At 42.4% G+C, this 26,413-nt stretch overlaps 1 protein-coding gene across 2 annotated transcripts in view; it reads right to left on the bottom strand.

Moving 5' to 3' along the window:
• Window positions 1-26,413, bottom strand: part of ANO4 (anoctamin 4) — a 380,754-nt gene that overhangs the window by 332,830 nt on the left and 21,511 nt on the right. The gene's annotated exons all lie outside the window — the stretch shown is intronic.

Raw genomic sequence — 26,413 nt, 5'->3', positions numbered from 1 at the left:
ATTCAACAAACGCATTGAGGACCTATGATGCACAGGTCTTGTGCTAAAAATACACTGAAAATACAGAAATAAAGCTCCTGACCCAGGGGCACTCAGAGACCCAAGAGAGAGCCAGACCTATAAGTACGTAAATTAAAATTCAGTGTGATGAGGACAGAAATAAATGTAAAAGGTGCAGCGTCTGAGTCATAACCTTTTCCATGGGTCTTAAAGAATTTGTATTCTCCACCACCTTCATTCCACCCACCAGGATTAAGAAATACATGTATTACGAAGCAGTGAGGACTTGTTTATGTTCCCTCCAGGATTTGATTTTGATCTTGTTTCCCATTGGGGTAGAGAAGAGAAGGGAAAGACTCTCAGGTGAGCAATATACTAAGACACATATCTTCCGTCACTACAATTCCTCAAGATCCTAAGTGGCATGTGTTTTGGCATATCTCAAATCATAGCTTGAATATCTCCTCCTTCTGCTATTCTGTCAGACAACTTCATTACAATGATTACATTCACACTTGCAGCATAAAGATGGTACTCAAAGACAGCTTAATATAACATTCAGTGTGGCGTTAGCAGACGTAAACTACTTAGATTTGCCTAAGGTTCTCTGGCGAATCAGTTGTGCAGCTGGGACTGAGACCCCAACTCCAAATCCAGACCTTCTAACATGTCCTTCACAAAACGTTTACTTTGCTCTTCTCCCAGGACATCAATAAAATGTTTCATTCCTCACAGTTTTAAGGAAATCAAGGCATTTTCATTCTTTCTCAGGACAATTTCTTTCAGTAAATAAAGCAATGTGACATTTTTACTCACTTTCATCAATGTCCTCCTCAGACCATTTTCTCCTTGCAAACCTTAACAGCTATAACAACAGTACAATCAAGCAAGCAATACCATTAACTCCCATATAATCAGCAATGGCTGCTGGACTCACTTCCTATCACCCTCAAGAGTGTAGCCAACAGTATTAGTTTTCACTTTATACATAATCAGCATTATTCCTTCCAGAACACACATCTGATTGAATGATGCCCTGAGGAAGCGTATGAACAAAAATGGTCACCTGGTAATTACTCAACCGTCCATGGGTATCAGGTTGTCCACAGTTTAAAAGCAGCCTATAGCTAAGTACATGAGGGCTTCTTAGAGGCTTCTAATAACCAAATACTGCCCCAGTCCTTGCTGCTTCTCCTTGAGATGCATAACAGGTGGCCCTCAATTTAGGAGAAAAGTAGCTACTAGGGCTTTTCTTTAGAACTTGGGAGAACAAGTTCACATGTGACTAAAGAGTGTGTATTCATCTTAGATTGCCAGGATGTAGCACCAAGCCTGTCAGGTGCTCAATAAACGTTGGGTGGATAGATGGATGAATGGAAGAAATGGGGTTTTTGGTCATGGTAAAATTCAGGCCTGTTCACAAAAGCCCACATTACTAAAATAAAGTACCCCGACCTATACGAACTGAGAATGGAGAGCACTGGACACCAGCAGCAGCTCCTGCAGCAGGACTAGGGGTTTGGGGAGGCTTCCATAAGAGCTGCCCTTTTGGAAGTGAGGCATTTCTGAGCAGGTGACTGTGGATGGAGAAGAGAAACAATGTGGAAGGAGCTGGGGAGCAGGGCATGGAAGTGGATAACTTGGGTCGGCTGGGGTAACAAACATCCTCAGGAGCACTTATTCTTTAGTGTGAATTAGCCATGTTTAACCTTTTTCATTGGTGGAAATATGCCTATTTTATTTCTGTTATGGCTAAACTGCTTTACATTGTAAAACCCTAAGATTAATAAGTCGGAAGGAACCTGAGCGGAGGTGGCCACCTGGGCATGGCTCCGTTACTGATCAGGCTCCAGGCACACACCACTTCCCCTCTGCGAAGGGGCTGGGAAGCAGAGTGTCCTGTGGACCAGAACCAGGAAGCTCAGTGTGAACAAAGCTCTTTAAACTAAGAACAAGGATGACCTGCTGAAAGCTGTCACAGGGACAGTGCCACCAGGCCTGTGGGTTTCTCATCAGTGGTGAAGACTCTTGTGGCCGTGTGGATTCTAGAAAAACTAGGCTCCCACACTCACGGTGAACGAAAGTTACAGAAGACAAACTCCCCGCATTGTAGCATGTTGTACCCAAAATACTTCAAGCAAACAAAGCAGGCGTGGTTTAGAAGAGCTCCATTTTCACAGCCATGTGAACCTGCTTCAAATCCCTGCTCACCCACTTACTGGGTTATTTGTCTTGGGCAAGTTATTTAATCTCACTGAGACTTAGATTTCCCACCTGTAAAATGAAAATAGTATCTAATATAGTACTTCCAAAGGTTGTTCTTAAGATTAAATGGGATAATTCATTCATGTGACAAGTATCCATTGGGTACCTACCAGGTTCTAAGTTTTCATGCTGGAGCCTCAATAGTGAACAAAACATTAAGAACTCCCCACCCTCAAGGAAAACACATCGGCCCTGGCACAGAGAAGGTGTTCAGGAAATGTCGATTCTTCTTTGTCTAGGACCTCACCCAGAAAGAAGTTAAGAAGCAGGTTCTAGAAGAGCCTGAGAACTCCCAGAGAGCAGAGGACCCAGCTGAACTTTCCCCTGACTATAGTCTCACCTAGTGGTGAAGGTGAGCACTGACCCCTCAATCCTCATGTCTCTAGGTTTCCATGTGGAGGACATTCTAGAAAAACTCACACTTCTGGTCTTCTGCCCCTTTCCCAAGGGAGGCATGTTTTTCCAGTTAGGAAGAGGTAATCCAGTTAAAAGTCAAAAGCACTCGAGACTCTGGTCTCCTTTCTTCCTTTTCCACCTGGACCAGTACAAGACAGTGGTTGCTCTACTGGCTTGAATGTTGCCTGAGTTGGACTGACCCAGGGCCTGGATGGAAAGGGCAAAGGTGAACATTATCCAACTTAGGCCCCATTCTCCAAACAGCTCTAGCAGGAAGAAAGGTGAAATTTGATCTCCGTATGCCAGGCACCTGCACCTACCTCTCAACCAGTCCCAAAATCTAGTGGGTTAGTTAGTGGGCCCTGAACATCCCAACATCTACAATCACCCGGGCAGCCTCCTGCACCTTATAAAATGATTTCTGGGTACTAAGAAGTGAAAAATGGATATGCTCATGATTAAGGGAACCTTATATGGTTTTTACTACTTTTGTTTTGCCTCTTTTCCCCCAAGTGATTAATAACAAAGCCTCTATGTGCTTAGTGAAGGGCGAGCAGGGACATTGGGGAGCAGGATAGAACACTGCCTCTTCCACTATGAGCCCTAGGAAAGGAAGCCCAGGATGTGGAGAAACAGAGGCAGCTTGAGAGATAGGAGGAGAAATGTCAGAAAGCAGCTGAGAAAACGAGAACCTGGAAAGAAGGACTAGGAGTGTGCAGAAAAGAGGTGGCACTGCAGGCCTGAGGCTGCTTCCCTTACACAGGCTTGTCCACAAGGTTGGCCCTTGGCTGGAATCTGAGAACCTGGATTTCAGGAGTGTTCCCTCCATTTTCTGATACAGTAGCTTGCTGTGCCCTCAATGGTTTGTGCAAGCAATGTGGTTCATGCTGAATACCTGCTTTCCTTCTGGGAGTCTGGGATTTTTTTTCTTTTTTTGAGGAAGATTAGCCCTGAGCTAACATCTGCTGCCAATCCTCCTCTTTTTTGCTGAGGAAGACTGGCCCTGAGCTAACAGCTGTGCCCATCTTCCCCTCCTTTATATGAGGGACGCCTGCCACAGCATGGCTCGACAAACGGTACGTAGGTCTGCACCCAGGATCCGAACCAGCGAACCCTGGGCTGCCAAAACAGAAAGTGTGAATTTTACCACTGCGCCACTAGGCCAGCCCCTGTGAGTCTGGAATTTTGATACATGGTAAGCAGAGGGTGCCTTTAGGACCAAGAAAAACACTAAGTCTTTAATGAGCTTCCCTGGTAGCCAACACTTTATGAATGTTGTCACAATTCGCTGCTGGAGGAATTAAGCCCATCCTTTGTAGCTCCACTAGGAGAAAACCCTTGGAAGCTTGTACCTGGTTTCCTCTGGACTTTGCTCCATGCACCTTTTTGAGTTTGCTTTGTATCCTTTCATTATAATAAACCTTAGCTGTGAGTATGACAATGTCCTGAGTCCTGTGAGTTCTCTCAGTGAATCAACGAACCTGAAGCTGGTCTTGAAGACCCCAATGCTAAGGACCTGCATAAATCAGCCCAAGGATGAGACCTGGGCCTGGGGTTTAAGCAGCCAAAAGTCATGTGTGCCTTCTGGATGGATGCCTTTCTTCCTACAGCACTGAGGATCCTCATGCTGGCAGAATTGGAGTTTGGGGCAGATTAAGGAGACAACATAGTCGGGAGCTGGAAAGGAAAAAGACAACGAGGGAGGAAGCATATAGCAAAGGTGAGCTCAGCTGTAAGTGGCCAGAAGGCATCAAGAAAGGCCCTAATGACCTCTTTTGGAGAAAATTCTCAGAGAGAAAGAAAGAGGGAGAAAGGAGAGAGACACAGGAAGAGAAGCAGGAGAGTGCCCACTTTAGACTTGGCCAGAATCCCTCTTCACCAGGAAAAGACCACGTTCGACCTTGATGAGCTTCTCCATCTTGACTCCACTATTCAACAAGCCCAGAAGGTGCTGGTGGAGAGAAGAGGACAGCAGAGCCGGCGCGAGTACTGCACATTTCTCATCTCTCAGGGGTTGGCCCACGGTGACGGATACAGTCCTCATCTTTGCCTCACAAGCTGATGTGGGTGTGACAAAGGGCTTCCGAGTGATAGAAAAGTGTCCACGTGAACGTCCTTGAGGGAGACTGAAGGGGAAACGGGCTTCGATAGGACTCCACAGGGTGAAAGCATTTATGTCTGTATATTTTTAAGAGATTCATAGAAATTTAAAACAGGAGAAGCCTTAGGGATTGACTCAATACTCCTCACTTTAGAGATGAGGGAAGACTGGAGAGGTGAGGGGCTCATTCAGAGTCACACAGCGAGTTCATAGCCAGTGCTCCAACCAGCACCCTCCTCAGGACCCTATATCAAAAGATATGAATTGCAATTTAAAGAGGCACATGGTGCCAACAGGTATTAGCTGTTAGGCTTTAGGGCAGTTCGTTATCTCTGCTATTTTCTTGGCTGTAAAACAAGAATAATGACTCCACATACAAACAGCGGCTGTCGACGGAGAGTGATGGAAACCACCTGACAGAACCCAGTACATAGCAGGTGCTCAATAAATATTACCCCACATCTTTCCTCTAAGTGTCACCCCAAATGGCCTTCTTCAAAGCCTAAAAGAGCTCTACATTCCCTTGGGATCAGGATTTTGTGTGATGGAGGGATAGAGGAAATGAAGTAGCAGTATAAAGAAATGCATAGGAACAGTAAACCCCAAACTCAGAACAGCTGTTAGCTCTATGGGGAAAGGTGGGGTACATGGGGGCTTCAAATGTCTAAGTAATATTTGATATCTTCAGGTAAGTGGTGGGTACAGGTTTTCATCATATCATTTTTATGTCTGAAATATTTCATAATAAAATATTTAAAAAGAAAAAAATCTGAGAAAATAGCACATAGGACTAGAGTCTTTATATGGAGGCAAAAAAGAAAGGAAAACTTTGAGAGTGTGAGAACTGTCCCAGGGGAATAGGCCAGAGGAGGGGTCCTGGACAGCTGGAGGATGCTGGGGTGTTCCATGGGGAAACAGGCTCAAGAAAGGCACATCACAACCTTGACCTCCATCAGTTTCACCTGGCCCTCCTCAGAAACGTACAGAGAAGCTTAAAACATTTTTTTCTACATTTCATACACATTTTTTTTAATCTACATTTCCTTTCAAGTTTTAGGTTTGGGTATGGGCGCATTTTGTCCAGGGAAGGAAGGAAGCAGCTACGTTGGAGGGGTCTCATGTCCTCACCGAGTCAGCTCAGCCACACTGACCACAGGACCCTAGCAGTTAAGCTTGCCCCAGCCCTTCCTGATAGCCCTGAAGACATGGGAAAGAGGATAAGGAGAGAAAAATGACTGAGCCAAGACAGAGGAATCCATTATTAACTCATTCTTCCCCGATTCTGGTCTCAACCATAAGAAAGCTCTACTTCTGTCTGTTCTCAATGTGACAAGGATATGCGCCTTTCACAGAGCATGCAGTAAGTGCTTCATACATGGGATGAAAGTAATGTTCCCCCTGCATAAAGATACCCATATATTGAGACTAGGGACTGATATGACCCAGTGGAAAGATATGAGATTTGGTGTCCAAAGACTTGAGTTTGAGTCCCTGCTCCAATGTGTCTCTGAGCAAAACACTTACCTTCTCTAAGTTTCCACACCCTCAAATGAGTATGCTAATACCTACTGCAGTGGGTTGAATAGTTCCCCCTAAAATATATGCCTACCTGGAAACTCAGAGTGTGCCCTTATTTGGAATAAGGGTCTTTTCAGACGTAGTTAAGGTAAAGATCTCAAGAGGAGATCATCCTGGATTAGAATAGGCCCTAAATCCAATGACAGGTCCTTATAAGAGACAGAAAAGGGGAAGACATACACACAGAAAGAAGGCTGTGTGAAGACAGAGGCAGAGACTGGAGTCATGCTGTCACAAACTGAGGAATTCCAGGAGCCACCAGAAGCTGGAAGAGGAAAGGGAAGATTCTGCCGTCGAGTTTTCAGAGGGAGCACAGTCCTGCTAACATCCTGATTCCAGACTTCTGGCTTCTAGAACTGTGAGAGAATATGTTTCTTTTGTTTGATGCCACTAAGTTTGTGGCAATTTGTTGCAGCTGTCCTAGGAAACTTAATATATTACCTTACAGGGTCAATGTGAACATCAAATAAGATATTGTGAACTATTTAGAGGGATATAAGTAGCATCTGTCATTGAATCACAAAATTCGGGAGAGTAAATTGTCTTCTCTGAGGACCCAAATCCCAGATCTGCCCCTAAGGACACATAGCCAGCAGCTCTTTCCACAGAGGACAGTTAGAATGCTGGCATCCGGCTCCTTGCCTTGCCGGCTCCAGACCACCTCACTCCACTGGTACTTTGTGCTTTTGAGGAGGATTCAAGTATCAGCTGGTGCAAAAGAAGGCGCCCATCTGCTCTCAGACGTTGGTCACGCGGCGAGCATCACACACTGAGGCCGCCATCTGCACTAACGACTCACATCCAAGTACAGTTCAATGTCAGCCTTACTCTAATCCACAATGAGCCAGGTGACTCTGGGGCCAGAGTCTTTTCATGAACAGTGCAATTCTGGGTCAGAGCATTTCAGAGCAGAGAAGCTGCAGGATGAAGAGGGAAGGGCCACTGCAAAGACCTCAACTGCCAATTTCTGATCCAAAGAGCCTTACTTAGGACATTTCCAGGTATAATGTGATCCTTACAATACTTTCCACCTATTCCTTTTTAAGGCGAGTTTTGAGTGTTGAATTTTTTTCCTGTATATTAAAATCCATAGTCCTGAGGGAGTGGAGAATACATATACATTGATCAAAGTAAGGGGGCAAAAAGCATAAAAGTGCAAAAAGTAATATGCATAGATGGATGAAGACAGAAGGAAAAACTGCTACAGAAATTATTCATGAAAAGGAATGTAATAGAAAGGCGGGACAATCATCCTTGATGAATTTAATGGTGACTTTCGACTTCAAAATATGCTTGCATGAAAGGTGGTACTGTTCCCATTTTATGAATCAGAACAAAGAACCGGAGGCAGGTTGGCAACATGTTCAGAAAACAGAAGTCTACTTATCAGCAATGAATGGAGTGAGTGGACTCAGTAGCCTTCAAAGCCTTCTTCCAATTCTGAAATTCACCTTCCTCAAAGGCAAAGTTTGCAGTGACTCCACCCTTCATAAGGTCAAGGTTCTTGGTGTACAGCACTCAAGGCCCTCACTATCAAGCCTACCTTAGTAGTTAAGCCAGAGAAAGGAGAGGATTTAGGAGTAATCAGAGATGAAACTGAAAAGAGGTAGGCGGAGAGCTAAAGAGACTGAACTTTACTCTCTAGACAATTGGGAACCACTAAAGTTTTTTTACAAAGCAAGTGACATAACCAGATTGGCACTTTAAAGAGATTAAGCTGACAGCCCTGTGGAGAATGGATTGGAGAGACTGCAAGGAAGACAAGTGACAAAATAATGATCCAGACAAAGGTGACAAGTTTGAATCAAGGAAGGGAGAGTGGGGATGAAAAGGAGATAGACTCAACAAGGCTTATCACCGGATGTGGGGAGCAGGGCAGAGGAAAGAGGCTAGAGCTATTCTAGGTTTTTGGCTTAGACAACTGAGTACATTCACCAAGATAGAAAATAAAGAAGGGACACAAGAAATTGGGGCAAAAAGATGGTTTTTGGTTAACTTGAGTTCAGTTCCTGTGAGACATCTATATGGAAACGTCTAGAAAGAAATCAGAAGAGGTCAGATGGGAGATTTAAGCCCAAAATACAGGTGAAATAGGGGTAATAGCTACAGTCCAGGAAGGGGAGATGAAATAAGAGAGGAGGGTCAGACTCCTTGGGTACATCAACATTTGAGGGACAAATGGAAGAAATAGACTAGTGAAGGAAGAGAACAGAGAAGTGCTGGCCGAAGAACCCATGGCCAAAAAGCTTCAAGGGGGAGATCTCCCAAGAATCGAAATATCCCAGAGAGAGAGGGGAAAGGTAAGTATGGGAAAATATCTACTGCGTTTAGCGATTAGGGGGTCACTGATGACCTAAGACACACACATCCCATGCAGGGGTCGGGGGAGATGCCTGATGCCAAGGTAAGGAAAGGAGAGGTGAAAAAGGGGAGAGAATGAGTGCCAGCTTCTCTTTGGAGTTTGGCTGTGAAGAGAAGATGGTGGGCAGTAGCTAGAGGGGGCTCTAGATTTAAGAGTTGGGTTTTACTTGTTTTGTTGGGGTTTTTTGGTTTGTTTACTCTTGTTATAGATTGGGAATTAGGTTTTATTTGTTTCTTTATTTGTTCCTACGATGCAGAACTTGAGTGAATGTACATGCTATGTGGAAAGAAACAGGAGAGAGAGACAACAGAAAAAGCAAAGTCCCTGAAGAGGCCCAAAGAACAGGTGCATCCATGGACCACAGGCGCGGTGCGAGGGAAGGAGGTGATGAGAGACAAGTGTACTCCAGTGAATCAGAACTATTTATGCAATTATTTCCTGTTAGAAGCTCCAAAGGGGCCATTGACCCTACATTTTCATTTTTACATCCAAAACTCTTTGTACAATGGCAGGCACATAAGAGGCACTTAATAAATATTGGATGAATTAAGTATGTAATTGAATTTATCATCATGAAAATAACAGCAGTAAGTGCCAACCCTGTTCTCAGAGCTTTGACTCTTCAAATCCTTTAAAAAAAAAACACACACACACAGCGATGTAGGTCTTATCATTTCCAGTTTATTTTAAAAGACTCAGAGCAAAATAAGACCAAATTGAAAATAGATTTCTGGCTACTATTCTATGTTTTAGCCAAAGAATAAAGTTATTTGTCACTAAGTAGTACAACTGAATTTTTTTTTTTTTTTTGAGGAACATTAGCCCTGAGCTAACATCTGCTGCCAATCCTCCTCTTTTTGCTGAGGAAGTCTGGCCCTGAGCTAACATCCGTGCCCACCTTCCTCTACTTTATATGTGGGATGCCTACCACAGCATGGCTTGCCAAGCGATGCCATGTCCACACCCGGGATCCGTACTGGCAAACCCAGGCCACCGAAGGGGAACTTGCGCACTTAACCACTGCGCCACCGGGCCAGCCCACACAACTGAATCTATATAGAAAAATTTTTCTCAAGATGCAGCAAGACAGATTTTTAAAAAAATCAAATGTTGAGTGGGGTGAGGAGAGAAGAGGCGTCTAATTTCTTGTTCTTCCCCCCAACCCTTGTTATATTAAATCTTGGGCTTCCTGGTCAATGCTTGTTCATCATTCAATCACATGATAAAATAATGTTCTGTGCACAAATTAGGACATCTTTAGTTTCACCCTGAATATTCACTAATCTACCTTTTTATGTTGGAAGGTTCGAAAGTAAAGTGGTATTTCAGAATACATAATATTGAAATCTTGGCCTTTCTAAAATTAAATAAGGAAAATAATGCAAAAACATTTTCTTTAGCAGCTTTACTATGTTGAAATTCAAGGCTACAGTACACATCAAAAAACTTCCTGAAGAAAACACAGGGCCTCCTTGACATCAGTCTTGACAATGATTTTTTGGACTTGACACCAAAGGCAAAGACGACAAAAGCAAAAACAAACAAGTGAGACTACATCAAACTATAAAGCTTCTGCACAGCAATGGGAACCATCAACAAAATGAACAGGCAACCTACAAAATAGGAGAAAATATTTGCAAGTCATATTTCATAAGGGGTTAACATCAAAAATATATAAAGAACTCATACAACTCAGTTGCAAAAAAACTCAATCATTAAAAAACAGGCAGACGACTGAATAGACATTTTTCCCAAGAAGACATACAAATAGCCAACAGGTACATCACTAATCATCAGGGAGACACAAATCAAAACCACAATGAGACATCACCTCACACTTGTTAGATAAGCAATCATCAAAAAGGCAAGAGATAACAAATGCTGACAAGGATGATATGGAGAAAAGGAAACGGTCGTGCACTGTTGGTTGGAATGTAAATTGGTACAGCCGTTACGAAAAATAGTGTAGAGGTTCCTCAAAAATTAAAAATAGAACCACCATATGATCCAGCAATTCCACTTCTGGATATATATCCAAAGAAAATGAAAACAGGATATCGAAGAGACATCTAGTCTCCCATGTTCATTGCAGCATTACAATAGCCAAGATATAGAAACAACAGTGTCCATCAATGGATGAATGAATAAAGATGTGGTAAATAAATATACGATATATTATTCAGCTATGAGAAAGAAGGAGACTGCCATTTGCAACAACATGGATAAACTTTGAGGGCATTATGCTAAGTGAAATAAGTCAAAGAGAAAGACAAACACTGTATGGTCTCACTTATATGTGGAAATTTAAAAACCCAAACTCATAGAAACAGAACTGACTGGTGGTTGCCATAGGCAAGGAAATGGTGTCCCTATATGGTTTCAGAAGGATTTGAGGAAATAGTATCTAACAATTGAGAAAATAATGACACGTGAAGAAGACCTGACCTGGGTAAACCAGCCTCTCTCCGCCAGTACTTTATCACTCGGACCCTCTTTGCAAACTATGCCAAGACCAAATGATCCCCTAATAGATAGTAAAATACTTGTCCTCTGTCACATTTTCCCTAGAACAGGGAAAATGGTTAAATGCTAAGGTTTCAAAGGACTTTTCTACATAGGCAAGGGAGGTGAGAACACGTTAGCAACACTATCAGCAAATTTGAGAGCAGGTGGAAGCAAAGTGAGTGCTTCAACTGCCAAGAAAACAAATAGTTGAGCTGAGCAGGTGCTGGTAAACTAGGAATCAATTTGTTAAGGTTAAGTCAATTAATGGTAATTAGATGAAGATAATCAAGGATGATTGCAATCTAAGTATAGCAATAGTTACAGAGAGTTTTAAATTAAGGATTAGAGATACAGCCTTAGTTTAAGAACAGAACCAAGACTTAATAATCAAGTCATTTAATTCAATAAATCCTGACCAACTATTATGTATCACATGCTGTGCAAGGCCATAGGGATCCAAATTCAAATCAGACATCTTCCCTGCCTGCATGGCACTGACCATCTGGCAGGGTGAAGAAACACACTCAACTATGACTCACTGTGGTTAATTGTCCAAATAAGGTGCAACAGGAACACAGAGAAAGGCGAATGGGGAAGCCCTCACAGAGGAATGGCATTGGAGCCAGATCAAAATTTCATTGAGCAGAAAAGGAGGAGAAACAGGATACTCCAGGTGAAAGTTCAGCATAAGCAAAGGCAGGAAGACATTACAGTGCACCAGGTAGAGCCAGAACATAGAATGCATGGGAGCAACAGATCTAATAAGACAGGTCAGGCCAGACCATGAGGGTCTTGAACCCCATGCTATGAAGTCTGAAATCAAACTATAGCTGGTTGGATAACACTGATGGTTTATTTTCCATTTGTTATTGTGGTAAAATACACATAAAATTTACCATTAGAGACACTTAATATATTCATAATGTTATGCAACCATACCACTATCCAGATGTTTCAGAACATTTTATCACTCCAAAAGGAAAACCTATACACATTAAGAGATCTCCTCATTCTCGCCTCTCCCCACCCCAGGCCCTGGTAACCACTAGCCTGCTTTCTGTCGCTACAGATTTGCCTATTCTGGATATTTCATATAAATGGAATCATACAATATGTAGCCCTTTGCGTCTGACACAATGCTTCCAAGGTTCATCCGTGTTGTAGCATATATCAATACTTTATTCCTTTTTATGGCTGAATAACATTCCACTGTATGGATATACCACATTTTGTTTATCCATTCATCAGCTGATGGACATTTGGGTTATTTCTACCTTTTGGCTATAGTGAATAGGGCTGCTATGAACATAACTGTACCACTTTTTGTTTGAACCCTGTTATCAGTTCTTTTGGTTATATGTTTAGGAGTGGAATTGCTGGGTTAAATGATAATTCCATGCCTCACTTAAACCCACTCATGGTTTTCAAGCCAAGGAATTGCATGTTGGGATCAATGTTTTAGCCAATGACAGCAAGTGGCTGGGGGAAGAGAGAACATATTGGGAAGAGTGAGGACAGGAAGGCCATTGGGGAGGCTACTGCCCAGTCCAGATAAGAGAGTAGAAAGCTTTGATCCATGGCAGGGGAAGTGACCACAGAAATGAAGAGGGTAGAGTTGAGGTACATGCCTGAGGCAGAATGAACAAGAATTGATGAGCAATTAGATGTAGGAAAGGATTAAAGAAAACACTTTATTCATAGCTCCATGTTATGAGTTATGTGTTGTCTCATTCTTGACTAGATGCTAAGCTTCAAAGAGGAGGAGTCATGTCTTAGTCACCCTCACATCCCCAGTGCTTAGCACAGAACCTGGCCCAGTAAATGAACAAACAACAATTTCAGCATCTGGCTGAATAATGATGCCAGCTATTCTTCACAAGAGAAAAAGAACTGATGGATAATGGCTGTGAATGAGGGGTTAAAGATGACCCTTCACACTGTTTAAGACGATAGAGGTGATGCAGTTTGTTGAAACAGGGAACACAGAAGTGGTTTAGACAGGTGCTTGCAGAAACATGAGGGTAAGGATGTCCAGTCGACAGCTAGAAATTCAGAGCTGTCTTAGGGAAAAGAATGGGACAAAAAATAATATTTTGACATAGGCTGTTGTTAGCTTTACTTATTAAAATTTCTCTCATTTAGCTATCTAACTTCATGAATCAGCTCAAAATACCATACCACAATAGCATAAATATCTTCCTAGGAAGAACTGTGGAAAACAGGAGTAAAAACTGTAGTGCAGGTTGTGCTTAATCTAAATTATGCCCACAACTAGGATTCAGACAGGGGCAGGTGCATCTCCCACATCGGCAGGGCAGGCTGTCCTCAAACATCTGCTTTCCTAAGATGATCTGCCCTGAAGAGAAGAGCCTTTACAAGGAAGTTTAGGTCAAAGGAGGACAATCTAACCAGGGTATGAAGAGAATAGCATGGTGTCTCTTTCAGGCAAATAGCCTCACGGATTCAGATCTGAGACCTATTTGAAAAAAGGGGCAAGTTTTGAGTCAAGGAGATCATGTGTTTGAGATCAGCTATGATAAATTGTGTCATTGGCTCCAATTCCTTATCCTTCCCTAATTCCACATCATTTTCCCATGTAACTTCACAGTGCCCTCCCACTGAGAGACATTCTACCCCATCCTTAACTCTGGGCTTAGCCATGTGACATGGTTTGGTCAATGGAATATTGCCTAATATGTTCCCCACAGAAGCTTGAAATGCTTTCTTTTGCATGCCAGGGCTAGTCTACCAGAAGATGAAAGACCTGTGCAACACAGTTGAGTCATCTCAGTTGCGCCAGCTGAGATCAGCCTGGATCAGCCGAGAGGCAGCCAACTCCAAGACATTCAGTGAGCCCAGGCAAGATCAGCAGAGCCACCTAATCCCAGATGAGTAAATGTTCAGTGTTGTATGCCACTGAGTTTTGGAGATTGTTCGATATGCAGTATTATTGTGGTAACAGCTAAGGGATACAAGGTCCTTTGCCACATATCTGTGTTGACTCAACGCTGAACTTCAGGGATCACAGAGCTCCTTTGAGGGATCACAGCTTTGCCAACACTGGGAGACAGTCTCATTGCCATAGGCCTCATAGATGATTTTCAAAGAACATTAATAATCAGTCTTCAAAGAGATAATCTCCTTGTACAATAGACCTCACACGCACACCAGGAACAAAAATATTACCGCGTGACCCCTATATGGTTTCAGAAGGATTTGAGGTACTTTCTAGATCAATGTTGTTCAAATTATAAGTTGCAGTTCACTAGCAGGCAATGACATCAATTTAATGGATCATAACTAGCACTTTTTTGGGGAAAAGAATAGAATGGAATAAAAAATATCAGAGTACATGACAAACAATCAAGATAAGTATCACTTTCTGAAAGATTTTTTCAGGTGTGTGCGGGTGTGTGTGATCGAGAGCAGGAAAATGCAGTAGTAGGAGTAGATCACAATACAAAAGTATTTCTTACTTTAGGTAATGGTCAGAGTTGAAAGCCACAAGCTGAGAGAAGGGAGCTGAACAGCATTTTACAGCTCACTCAACTCAGCATCCAAGCCCAAGCCAGGAGACAGGTAAGGAGAGAGAGAGAAGGAATCAGTGGGCCGGAGTCATTAACAGGAATAGCGGCTTCCACTCACATTTTAGGATTTTAAAAACGCTTTTGTCTATTTTATCTTATTTGAGTCTCATAACAGCATCATTTTACAGATAAAGCGATCGAGGTTCAAAGTGGTTAAGTCCTTCGTATGAAGGTAACGTGGTATGTGGTGGAGCTGGGAAGAGAAGCCAGGTCATTGGATTCCTATTCCACATTCTCATTAGAATTTTCACCAGTTCCAACGCATCCTCGAGATCTCTCGACTTACCATCACACTCTCAGAGTCTTTACTCATTTCCAAAATCTAAATTAAACCCCTCTTGATATGCTCCTTAATACTGTTTTTCATTCGTTTGGAGTGAGTCGGAGCAGAACTCGCTGTTGGAGCCCAGGTCCGACTGTGCCGCCAGGTAGCCTGGCTCGCCCTGGGCGGCCACGGTGTGCCTGCGGTCTCTGGGTTCTGGCTGCAGCCTCGGCCCCCAAGCTGGTCTGAACTGGCTCGCCATGCGCTCGCTCGTCCGTCCCCCGACAGCCGCCGCCACGGAGCCCCGGGCGCATCCTAGCTGGGGCGCCGCCTACGCCGCCCGCCGCCCACCGCCACGGGTCCCAGCCCCCGGTCTGGCCAGAGGCAGCGCTGCTCCCTGGCCAGCAACGCCTGCGCAGAAATACCTTAGCGTTTTCTTCCTTCATTGAGCTAATCAAATTTTCCTGTTTGTGTGATTATTTAATATCTGTTTCATCCAGTAGCCTGCTCCACTGTCATTCCATAAAGAAAGGGGCCCAGTCTGTTGGAGTCGCTACAGTCTAGCCAGCACCTAATGCAGTGCTTGACAGTAGTGGGCAATCAATGAACAGCTGCTGAACAAATGACCATGCATCACACCACCTAGGATGCAAAAAGCTAACTCTGCCATTCTCCAATCACAACCATCATTCAGTTGTTTATTTTCCTGAAAAAGACAAAAACTCTACCAACTTTCCAAACACATACCCTCCTAACTAGATAACAAGGCAAACAGTGATCAGAAGGGTGTTACCCAACCCTTTAGGCACACTTTGCTGGAGAGAGCTACAAGCTGAACTGGAATCCAGCTGCTCAGAAATTCTGCCCAGATGCTGGACCTCTTTCTCCACAGACCTCAGAGCTCTGCTCCTCTACTTGGTCTTCGATGTATGAATTACAAGTCAGTGGGTGTTCACAAACCTGCTGGATGAACTCTGATGAGCCACATCTGAAAAATTCAGCACTTCAACTCAACACCTCAACTCAGCACTCTAACAAACCAGTTACCAGACATCACTTCCCCCATCCTGGCAGAGGCCTGCAGAGACTTCGGAACTTGTAGCTTGAGAACGCCGTTGTGCGTGCCAACTTGCCTTCCCATATATAGCCTCTTAATAGCTTCACTTCAATCAGCTGATGGAGTAGACGCCGTAGGGCACCACCTCACTCCCCCAGCTGCTGTGAGTGTTGGTGCTGATGGCTTTCAGCTGTCTCTCTCTGGGCCTTGCTCTCAAAGAGAATTTTTCAAGGTCATAGCTCTTTCCTGTAGCAAGCTGCATCCAGGCAATGATGGGAGGGTATAAAACCCCACTGTGGGACAATTTTGAAGGGCCCTCCCAGCTCCAGATTGCCGTATGTGGTTGGCTGAGGCCTTTGTGCATCATCACAGCCCAAATTCTCTCTCAGCCCAATCCTGCTTCCTTCACCCTCCCCACCCCTCCCCCCCCCACACACACACACATATACGCTCATACACACTGATCCAGGGCTCTTTCCAATAAGCTTCTCACATGTACATCTCTGGCTCAGAATCCATTTCCCAGGGAACTCAAAGATAACTAAGCTCCCTCTTGAGTCAATACCATGGTTGTTGAATTTTTTTGTTTGGTTTTTAGTGTCTAACTTTACATGAAAAATTTAGAACACTTATACCTCACAGATCAATAACTTTCCCATAACACAGTTAGGGAGTTATAAGGAGACCTCCCACTTACAACTGGTGGTAAAGCAAATGTCTTTATGGAGTGCTGTTTTGGGAACGCAGAGACATGTTTTGATAAAAGCAATATTGCCAAGTATCTTTAAGAAGATCCCTTCCCTCCACAGCACCTGACTGTTGGCAACCATAGATTCTTTGGCATAAGATTGTTTTGTTATCTGCATCTGGTACTAAATTCCAAGCTGCGGGACCATCACTTGGGAACTTGTTAGAAATATAAACTCTCACCTCCTCCCCCACCCCAACCCCTCCACCTCACCCAGTCCCCCACCAACTACTGAATGAGGAGCTGCAATTTCACATGATCTCTAGATGATTTTTGTTCACCTTAAAGTTTGAGAACCACTGGTCTAAACTACCAAGCTTCGGTATCATATTTAACTTTACTGGAAATACTTGGGACAGCCACTCACTCACATACCACATCCATTAATCACCAAATCCTATTGAAACTATCTCCACGATGTCCCTCATATCCACCCCTTTTGGACGCTATTGCTCATCCCCAGTTCAGGCCCTTTTGTCTTTTGAGGACCACATTGAGTGGCATGAGTTTAGATGACTGAGTGAATGGATGACTTTATTGGAGCATCTTAATGCCTTTCGATTCTAAAATATATCATTCTCTGCAAATCAGGCTTAATACAGCTTTAAGTCAAGTTTTTCAGTTTCTTATATCAGAAATCCTCAAGTCACTTCATAGCTGCATCATTTAATTGACTTTGTCTTCATGTGCCATTAATCATTCCCTTGCTTCACTGATGTTTTCAATCTTCTAAAACTAAATAACCACCACACACAGAGAAGGCATTAACAGGATTGTGCTAGAATCAGAAATTAAATGACAGGACATGGCCTTGAATTCTGAAAAGAAGGCTATAGCCAAATTTAAGAGAACAAGGGGAAATTAGAAAACTTGAATAAAGCTCAGTATTTATTTCTCTTAGCCAATTCTCTTGTTAAATGAATATTCCCAACAATCCTCTTAGTTCCAAAGTACAGGTGGTCCCCAACTAATGTCAGTTTTTCACAGAGAAGTCACATATATATGGTGGTTAAGATTCTGGGCCTGCTCACAAATGTCAGTTAACCCATGGAATGCCAAAAAAAATGGAATATCAGAGTAATAGCCCCAGAGAACCCAACCACCATGTGCAACAATATCTCTATGGATAAAGGCAGTCAGTGCTTGACCTTGGTTGTGAAGGATACGTTTACCCCAGCCTCTTTGCCATCAGCCTTCATACCCTACCCTGCTCCTTGGAACACCAGTCTCTCACCTGAACAACCTCTACTCAAACACCTGCCCTTCTATCGTGACATCTTTTACCCAGCCAGTATTCTAGACCACCACAAACCACCTCCCAAAAAACCAGGACAAGTGGTTACAACGTCCTAACTTAAGCAGGTTAACTGTCATACTCACATTCCTTACAAACCTTATCAGGAAATTTATTCCATAGCATAAGATTAAAATTGAAACAACCCTTCAGGGGCATTTTGACAAAAAGATACATTTTAAAGGCAGAGAGAGAAGTGGGTAGGTACCCACTCCATTAAAAAAAAATCATATAAAATGCTCAATTAAAACCAGAGAAGACTCTATATTGTCTACAAGAAACCCACTTTAAATATAATAGTTTAGAAACTATGTCTAATTCATATTGTCCTGTTTTTGTAGAGGGTAGCTGTCCCTCCGTTATTCTGTACCATGATTTTAGCTGGGCTGACACTCGAGCAGAAATTTCAGCCTTAGATAGCTGGGCACACAGAGTGCACACAGGGACAGTCAATGAGCATCTCTGGGCATCTCTAAAAGGGAGCACACAGGTCCCCAGCTGGGTCAAATTACTCTCATCTCATGGTCGCATCAGTAGCTTGAGTTGCAGGGTCACTTTTTACGGCACCCTACCTCTGAAATCTAAAACCCCTCTGTTTCCTTCACCATTATTTCTGAAAGTATCTGGTCACAATTTGTTGAAAGAAATTTAATTCAGGCTATTAAATGGGTACCTCTTCTAAAGTACTCTACACCTCAGGGAAATTCATAGCATCACCACAATTTGGCATAGCTCAGGTTTTCAGAGCTCACACATACAGAAGTACCCGTAAGCCCTATGAGGTCATAAGGAAATGTACCTGAAAATCTTCCACCCCATGACAAGACACTGTGCTGTGCTCAGACCGTAGGTACACTGGTAAAAGCTAGACTCTTGGAAAATGATCACTGATATGGAACAGAGAATAGTCATTTCACATCTCCCTTCCCTTTCACAAATGAGAAATATATTTAAAATCCATAAGGAATGTTTAGAGTTCATTAAGGATCTCTTTCTAAAACCCAGCTCTACCAGGGGACCACGGGAGGAAAGTGGTGAGACACAGGAGAATGGGGAAAGAGAGCACGAGGCAAAAGGGATGAGTTCTTGTTTATTCCTCCGTATGGAGACAGAGAAAGATCACCACTGGTCTTGAACACAAGTGGAGGAGCCTGATTTATAAGATAATTTCAGAGGACTGTATACTGGGGGCTAGTGGGCAAGTATCAAAGGTGTCACTTGGGGGTAAAAATCTCCCTCTTTGGAAAGAAATTCTATCCATGCTTTCAATTAGGGCATAGTTTGCAAAAGGCCCTTGTTAAATATAGGATAAAACATTATAACCCATAAACCCATTCTTAGTGATTAGGTTACCAGATTACTCCCACTAAGCTCCAGAGAACAGGACCAGAATTAATTGGTATAAATTAGTGGTTCTCAACTGTGGGTAATTTTGCCCCTGCCCAGGGCACATTTGGCAATGTCTGGAGATATTTTTGGTTGTCACAACTTGCATCCAGTGGGTAGAGACCAGAGATGCTGCCAAACATCTATAATGCACAGGACAGCCCCCACAGCAAAGAATTACTCAGCCCAAAGTGTCAATAGTGCCAAGGTTGAGAAACTGGTATAAGTGAACAAGAAAAGGCCTAGGTGCACATGAGATAGAATTCTAGAGGAGTTAAAGGACATGAAGAAACATGGAAAAGGGAAAATCAAAGATGCTAAGGACATACTTTATCAAGGACAGCCCAAGGGGAGAGAGCAGAACCCTGGAAATTCCATAAAGGCGGGATCCCATTGCAAAGGCAAGCTACAACACATAGGAAGAGAAACTCAAAGGGAGGAAGCAGCATTGAGAATTAATGATGAAGGGGCTGGCCTGGTGGTGCAGCGGTTACATTTGTGCACTCCACTTGGGCAGCCCAGGCGGGGTTCACCAGTTCAGATCCCGGGCATGCACCTACAACCGCTTATCAAGTCATGCTGTGGCAGGCATCCCACATATAAAATAGAGGAAGATGGGCATGGATGTTAGCTCGGAGCCAATCTTCCTCAGCAAAAAGGGGAGAATTGGCAGCAGATGTTAGCTCAGAGCTAATTTTCCTCAAAAAAAAAAAAAGAATTAATGATAAACATGGGACGAGTTAGGGACCACATCCTGTACATTGCAAGATGTTTAGCAGCATTCCTGGCCTCTATCCACTAAATGCCTGTAATACCTCCTGCCAAGTTGTGACAACCAATAATATCTCCAGACATTGCCACATGTCCCCCATGAAACAAACTCTTCCCCAGCTGAAAAACATTCATTTTTTAATTTAAAATATTAATTTTTCATTTTTAAAATTAATGTTTTTATTAAAAAATTTTTAATAAAAAATAGTTTTTAATTAAAAATTTTTTTTTTCTTTATTTCTTTCATCGTAGTCCTTTCTTCTAGGTTCAAGTCCCTTCTTTCCTAGAATAAGCTTTTCGGTCATTCTTTCAGTAGGTGTGCATTGGGTACACTTTCGCAATCTTTTTCCCCAAAAATGTTTTTATGCTGACCTCCCTTTTCAATGATCAGTTAGCTCAGTTTGGAATTCTGAACTGACTGTTATTTCCTTTAGCACTTTTAAGATATCAATCCACTGTCTTCTGAACTTTATCATTCCTTTTGGAAAGTCTATCTTCAGTTTAATTGTTTTCTCATTTGCAGGAAATCTGTTTTTTCCCTCAGATTTGTGAGATTTTTCTCTTTATTTTCTTGCTGACTCGCCATAATATGTTTATATGTGAATTTATTTTTACCTATTCTACTTGGCATTCATTGTGTATCTTAAATCAAAGGATTTGTGTCTCTCACATCAATTCTGGGAAATTCTCAGCCATTGTGTTTCTTTTTGATATTCTATCTCTCACCATTCTTTCTATTCTCTTAATAACAGAACAAGATTCCTTGTAAATGTATGTTGGACTTTTTCATGCTGTCTTCTATATTTCAACCTAATCCTCCTTGTTTTTCTATCTCCTATCCCTCTATACTTCTCTTGGGGTAATTTCTTCAGATCTATCTTCCAGGCCTAATTCTCTCTTCAACTGTGTCTAATCTGCAGTTTAAATGGTCATAGAAAACATTCTTCCTACACGTTAGGCTCCACACTGACCAAACAAATACATGATTAAGACACTAATTCTCAAGAACTTTACATATAGTAGGCCAGCCAGACATATGAAAAGAAAATTATATTGTAGTGTAATAAGAGCAGAATTCAAGATGTTTATAGGAGTTGCCAACAGAAACAGAAAGAATGGCTAAATATGCTGAGGGAGAAAGGGAAAGAATTCACAGAGGAGGTCATCTATAGCTAGGTTTGAAGAACAAATTTTCTAGGAGGAAAATGTACGGAAGGGCATCCAAGTAGATGGCACAGTTTGTGCAAAATCAAGAAGCTTTAGCAAATAGTAAGGGATTAAGTGTAATTACTGTGTGGATGCATCTGTAGAGAGTGGTGAGATACGCTCAATAGCCAGTTAAAGCTAGTCAGGGAGGCCCTCTTGTACCGCGAATGAAGGGTTTAGACTTTATTCAAAGCCAATGGGGAAACAACAGAGGTTTTCAAGGTGGGATATGTGGAAGGGGATAGGAGGAATGGAGGGAGGGAGCAAGAAAGAGAGAGAGATGAATTAGGGAAAGCTAACCCTGTGTACATGGAAGAATTAAGAGGTGGGGGGCTGGTTATAAGATGGCTGCACTAGTCTAGGTAGAGATGATGAGAGCTTGAGCTGACGGAGTGTCAGTAGGGATGGAGAGGAGGCTCTGAGTTCGAGACATTTCGAAGGTAGCCATAATGAATATGTTAGCCAGGTAGCTGTGGAGGCTGGTGGCCAGCAGAGAGTTATGCATGAGGACACCTAGTTTTGGGCTTGTGAGTCTGACCCACTAAACAGGGTAAGTAAGATCTTCAACTTTGAGAGCTACCAAAGAAAGTTCCATTTGGAGAACATAAGTTTTGAAATGTGTAGGATATATTTAGGCTGAAAAGTCTGGTAGGCAGTTGTAAATTCATCTTTAGAGCTTGTCAGAGAAATCAGACATGGAAATACTGCTTTGAAGTCATTAGTATTAAACTGGGAACTGAATACAATGGAAGAAAGTGGTGGAGAATCAATTTGAGGTGGAAAATGACCAAAAATGTAAGTTGTGTGATAGTAGTGACACAAGATGTACAGCTTGGTCACCAAAAATCAGGTATCAAAGCTATACAGAATATCAGAGATGGAGACAGTCTCAAAGTATTAGTATTTTAATAGTATACTAATTAAATAATTTAATAACAAAAACGTGTGAGGAGCCAGCTCCGTGGCTGAGTGGTTAAGTTCACAGGCTCCGCTTCAGCAGCCTGGGGTTCAGATCCCGGATGCAGACCTACATACCGCTCATCAAGCCATGCTGTGGTGGCATCCCACACAGAAGAACTAGAATGACCTACAACTAAGATATACAACTATGTACTGGGGCTTTGGGGAGAAAAAAAAAAAAGAGGAAGATTGGCAACCAATGTTAGCTCAGGGCCAATCTTCCTCACCAAGAAAGCAAAATAAGTAAATAAAAATGTGTGTATATGATCACTTAATGTGAAATCTTCTATTTAAGCACTTATCACACTGAATTAAAATATTTTATTTACTTATCTGTCTTCTCCTGTAGACTTTTAGCTCCATAGACAGGAGTGATGACTTACTCAATTTTCTATACCAAGGATTTATCACAGTACATGGCACAGTGTGGGAACTTCATATGTATTGGGTGAATGGATGGATGGATAGATGGATGGATTGACAGAGCAAGTCAAACACTGGAGACTGTTTTTCCAGCTTAACCTGCTACAGTTTATTTACTGATTAAAACATTTCTCTGCCAGGGGCCAGCCCTGTGGCTGAGTGGTTAAGATTGCACGCTCTGCTTCGACAGCCCAGGGTTTTGCTGGTTCGAATCCTGGGCACGGACATGGCACCACTCATCAAGCCATGCTGAGGCGGCATCCCACACACCACAACTAGAAGGACCCACAACTAAAAATACAGAACTATGTACCCGGGGGCTTTGGGGAGAAAAAGGAAAAATAAAATCTCTTAAAAAAAAATTCTGTGCCATGAGGAAAGAACACTACATCCAGGGCCACCATGCAGAGTTTCACACGCTGTTCACTGCCCAAAGTGGTAAGCGGAACTAAATGAAGTCTAATACAAGAGAACCTACTGTAGAAGTTAGTTACACAATGAAGGAAAAGGATGACGGAATAGGATGTTGGCAAGAGTGAAAACACCTCAATAAAATGAAAACTCCGGAAGTTCTAGTCATTTCATGTTTTCTTAATTGCTTCTAGAAATGCAGAGTGGTGGGATTTATAAAATGGAAAAATAATTTTTAAAAGTGTTTGGCTAAATTCTTAAAGATAAGGAAACTCCAACAATCAATAAATAATTTTATAGTTATTTTGTGCCCAAAACTTGTCAGTTCCTCTACATCCGACCTGACGTTTATGCAGAAGAAGGATAGCTTAGAATTGTGAAGGGCTGTCTGGCAAAGTCTGGAATTTGTAGGACAGTCTGGTATAGTTGATCTAACTTATCTCACCCCAGAGTTGTCAACTAACTTTAGAGCCAGCCCCGTGGCCATGGGGTTAAGTTTGCACACTCCACTTCAGCAGCCCAGGGTTTGCCAGTTCTGATCCTGGGCACAGACCCATATACCACTTACCAAGCCATGCTCTGGCAGCATCCCACAGAGAAGAACCAGAATGCCTTATAAGTAGGATATACAACTATGTAATGAGGCTTTGGGGAGGAAAAAAAAAAAAGAGGAATATTGGCAACAGATGTTAGTTCAGGGCCAATCTTCCTCACCAGAAAGTATACCTTTTTAAAAAATTTAAAGACTATTTTTTAAGAAACAGGAAGAAAGAAGAAAGGAAACTGGAAGTTTTCACACACAAAAAAATACATATTAAAATCCACAAATTGCTGTAAGAAATCAAATAAATGCAAAAATTGACCTACATATAATCATAACTGAGACTTACAAAAGCTACATCAGCATCTACAATTTTATATAATAAAATACCACATACTTGTGTAATATACCTTTAAATGATCAGGCTTAATCTGTAGTATACAGATAATAATAATAACAGTTGCTGATGGAAAGTTCCCAAGAATGAAGAGAAATAAGGGCTTTTAATTTGTTTTTGAAAACCTACAAGTTAAAAATAGAAACCTCCTCAAAAGTGGGATTGCTTCTGAGAATGGTGCTCTAGAAAGAGAGCAAAGCCAACTCAGAGAAACATGATAAAACATTAATCTGGCAGCTGCCATTTCACACTCCTCTCTGCCAAGAAATGCCATTACCTCGCAGCTACCCTGGCCAAAGGTGGCACTTTATTTCTTAACTTTAGGTTTTACTAAACTTTTAAAGCAAGCAGAGTCAGTTTTCCTTCATGATAACATTAAAACCCAGGAAATTTCACTTACATGTGGAAAAACGTCCACACCCCAGATCATGACCTTTCTAATCTCAAACTGACCATCAATCAAGACAACCAGAAAGATGGTTAGTTTCACCAGGGCAGAGCTGATGGTATGCAAATGTCCCCGAATGCTCTGCAATGTCAATCTCTTGGATTTCCATCTAGCCACTTAACCAAATACATTTTGGAGGGAGCCCCCCAAGTTGTGTATGAGAACTTTGGGAATCAGAATCCCAGGAGGGGAACAGCCTGCAGAATGCAGACTGAAGCTCTGCGCCATGAATACAACACCCCCTGGGGTAGGATCCAGGAATCTTCATTTTTTTAAACAAGTGCAATGGTGATTCTTAACATTTAGTGGAGCCTGCAATCTACTACTTTAAAGATCGCTTTTGATAATCTGCCAGCCCTCGTGGTCTAGTGGTTAAGATTTGGCACTTTCACCACCATAGCCTGGGTTCATGTCCCAGTTAGGGAACCACATCACTCGTCTGAAGGTTGTCATACTGTAGTGGCTGCATGTTGCTGTGATACTGAAAGCTATGCCCCCAGTATTTCAAATACCAGCAGGGTCACCCATGGCGGACAGGTTTCAGCGGAGCTTCCAGACTAAGACAGACCAGGAAGAAGGACCTGGTCACTCACTTCCAAAAAGATTGGCCATGAAAACCCAATGAGTAGCAGCAGAGCATGTCTGATGTAGCACCAGAAGGTGAGAGAATGGCGCATAAAGACTGGGCAGGGGTCCATTCTGCTGTAGTACACATGGGCACTGGGAGTCAGAAGCCACTTGACGGCACTAACGACAACTCATAATCTGGAACTTTTACAACATCAGCATCTCATCTCTAGGTGGCAGCATCTGTGAATTGCTGAGTGTCATTGTCAATGTTGAATGTAAACATTCAAAGATTTATTTCCAGAACAGGAATTACACAATGGAGTTGCCCAACTAAATGATTACCTCTAAGTGCTGTCTCTATAGAAGAAAAACATGGCGGGATAGATTTTGCATAATTTAAATTTTAGGCTCAGACTTTAGAAGTAAAAACAATTTACTGGCTATCCTTGCATAGGTAAATCTTCCTGTAACTCACTTAAAGTGTTATGTAAGTGATAAATTTTTAAGGCAAAATGTTGTAAGCACCTTTCTTGCCCTGATTACTTAAGTCATGACACCCAAGGATCATATAGATCAATGGTCAGCAAACATTTTCTTCAAAGGGCCAGAGTGTAAATATTGCAGGCTTTGCAGGCCATATAGTCTCTGTCACAACTACTCAACTCTGCCATTGTCATGCAAATCAGCCAGAGATAATACATAAATGAATGAATATGGCTGTGTCCCAATGAAACTCTATATTTGAACACTGAAATTTGAATTTCATATAATTTTCATGTCTCAAAATAGTATTCTTTTAATTATTTTCAGCTGCTGTGGCCTGAATGTTTGTGTTCCCCTAAAATTCATATGCTGAAACTCTAATCCCTGATGTGATGGTATTAGGAGGTGGGGCCTTTGGGAGGTGCTTAGGTCATGAGGGTAGAGCCTTCATGAATGGCATTAGTGTTCCTATAAAAGAGACTCCACAGAGATCCCTTGCCCCTTTCGCCATGTGAGGATACTACAAATCTGCAACGCAAAAGAGGGCCCTCACTCAACCATGGTGGCAAAACCTGGTCTCAAACTTTAAGCCTCCAGACCGTGAGAAATAAATGTCTGTTGTTTATAAACTACCCAGTCTGCTGTGTTTTGTTATAGCAGCC

The sequence above is a fragment of the Equus asinus genome, chromosome 4 (genome assembly GCF_041296235.1).
Source record: "Equus asinus isolate D_3611 breed Donkey chromosome 4, EquAss-T2T_v2, whole genome shotgun sequence".
In the NCBI taxonomy this organism is placed as follows: domain Eukaryota; kingdom Metazoa; phylum Chordata; class Mammalia; order Perissodactyla; family Equidae; genus Equus; species Equus asinus.
The sequence above is the reverse complement of the archived record's forward strand: the minus strand, read 5'-3'. Positions and strand labels throughout refer to the sequence as shown.